General features: G+C 44.1%; 1 long non-coding RNA gene across 1 annotated transcript; it reads right to left on the minus strand.

Moving 5' to 3' along the window:
* Positions 1-228: 228 nt before the first annotated feature.
* LOC134473743 (uncharacterized) lies at positions 229-1,150 on the minus strand. The gene is made up of 3 exons (XR_010044159.1): positions 1,036-1,150; positions 579-602; positions 229-285 (listed from the first exon to the last, which is right to left on the minus strand). It is a non-coding gene; the product is annotated as an uncharacterized LOC134473743 (long non-coding RNA).
* Between the last annotated feature and the right edge of the window lie 1,254 nt (positions 1,151-2,404).

Genomic DNA, 2,404 nt, shown 5'->3' on the forward strand with positions numbered 1-2,404 from the left:
GAAGGAAGCTCAGGGACCCAGGAGACAGGAAGGGTTGAACACAAAGGGGCCAGGAGAGAAGGAAGGGAAGTCCTGGTGTCTGTGCCAGGGCTTCCAAGTCAGGGGTGGTTGAGGAAGCATTGGGAGGACACTTTCTGTAGGGTCACTGAACAGAGGAGCCAGGTCCTGAGGTCGCCTCATCCTGTAGAGAACGAAAGCCAAACAGGAAGCTGGAAACAACACGTAGAGAGGTAGGGATGCAGGTCTGCCCTTCAGGGTTTCCAGCTGCACTTCAGTTCAGGAGTCCTAGAGAAGACAGAGGACAGTGGTGTTCCAGATCTAACTGCAGGTGGCCCTTCCCCTCTCAAGAACCCCTTTAACAACACCATGGAAAGAAGAAAGGTACATTCCCAAGCCTCCAGAGCAATGCTCCTTCAGAGCACAGGGCTCTTAGGAAGTGCACTAAGTGGAACAAAGGTTCAGTGCAAACTTCCAGATCAGAAGTAAGACTTTCTTACTGCTGCTGACTTGAGGTTTGTTGTTTCCATCTATTGCAAGGAATGCAAATTCACTTCTGAGAGAGGATAAAAGGACGTTACCTGTTGGCTGAAGTCCAGAGTGTGCTGGGAATGAAAAGAAGATATTTATGTGATATGGATAGGAATTTATACTCTACAGACAACATTCCCAGGACCAGTACTGTCACCTGAGATTTCTTAACAACACAAATCTACAGCGCCAGGACAGAGAGGGGAGTACAAACTGAAAACCTGTGACCCAGGAATCCTACAAATTCCACAGATTCAGTGTTTGGAGGCTCCTCTTTTATGTTCCCTCATTTCTTGTTCACCTTTCCTTTATCTTTATACGTCATAAATCTAGGTTTCAAAATAGCAAAACAGACTTGATTTCTGTATTTTCAGGAAATTTGAGATCGACTGGGGAAAGGAAAGCTTAACACAGAGTCATGGATATGCTGATAACTAATCCCAGAAGAATCTTTATTTTCCCCCAGAGAAGTCTATGGAAATTGTTAGCTACCAACAGGCTCCTTACCTTCATGAGTCTTGAAGCTGAGGAACAGCCCCACCCCAAGGAAGAGCAGACCTAGTCCGCAGGCTATAATCCCACTCAGCATTTTATTCTGTGCAGATCCAGACTGTGTTTCTGGAAGAAGTCGATTTTAGAGGGCTTTTAACTCATGTCCAACGCTTTTCATTGAGTCCATGAGCTTTATAGCTTTGAGACTGCAGGAAGATGCCTGCACTAGAAATGCCAGCACTGGCTATTCTTGGAAACAGATGTAGAAATCACAATGAGTTGACACAACTCCCTGGTCTTGAACTCATTCAAAGATACCAGCCTTATAGTAGCACCTGATCTTTAAAGGGTCTTGGTCCCAGTGGGGTTACAGAGCTTGTCTGAGGTAAAGGACGGGACTAAGAATGGACTTCTCTTATGTCCAGAGGCCCTATTCTGGTCTTCTTTTCAACACTGTATCACTGATTAGAGCAAGGGTTGCACTAGGTTGAAGCTAGTGGAGAAGTCATCTGTCCACCTCCTTAGAGGCGGGCCACTTCAGCATCAGCAGCAGAAACTAAACTTATGGGCATGTCTGAAGCAGTGACCACATGGTGACAACTGTGGAAAGGTCAACCCTGTGGTATAAGAATTGGTCCCAAGGTGCCAAGTGAAACAGAGCAGACAGATCTAGGATGGTACAGAATACAGTTTATGTGACACTCAGTTACAGAAGTGTGGTCCTTGGCAGCAGCATGGTCCAGCGGGTCCCTGAAATTTCGGTTAGAAAGGTGGGTAAAAGCATTATCTAGGACCCAAAGTTTCTTCATCCAAGCCAAAATGTATCTAGTTTACTTTAAGATGGTACCAAAGAATTGGGCATCTTTATAAAGAATACATAGACAATAGTGCTTTGTTTCACAGATGCCTTACACAACAAAAAGTTAGTTCAAAAAGAGCATTTGGCAAAATTTTGTTTTTGTATGCAAAGTCTTCATTAGGTGACAAACACGACCAAGCCACCTTTCTCACACAAACACAAATGTGGTCATCTTTTCCAAAATCATACAGCAAGTTAGGTTCATGAACCAAGGTGACACTGTGTATAAGGGAAGAGATGTGGGCAAGAATTAAGAAGTGCCATGCACATATACCAACTCTCTGCATAATTGTTATGCACTACAAACATATACCAATAATTATTAAATGAATAATAAATGTTTCCCACTTTCTCCTTCAGGAAAAAGCCAAGGAGAACAAATGAGTAATGTGTATCTCCTTCAAGAAGTAACTCTCCTGGTTCTTCCTCCTCTCCTCTGGAGCCAGTTCGGCACTGGAGAGCATCTGAATTGCTCATAGATACTGCCTTTCCTTCCCACAATAGGACAGATGGCTTTCGCAAAGA

The sequence above is a fragment of the Cavia porcellus genome, unplaced genomic scaffold (genome assembly GCF_034190915.1).
Source record: "Cavia porcellus strain 051 isolate PalLab524CR breed Dunkin Hartley unplaced genomic scaffold, mCavPor4.1 scaffold_28, whole genome shotgun sequence".
Classification (NCBI taxonomy): Eukaryota; Metazoa; Chordata; class Mammalia; order Rodentia; family Caviidae; genus Cavia; species Cavia porcellus.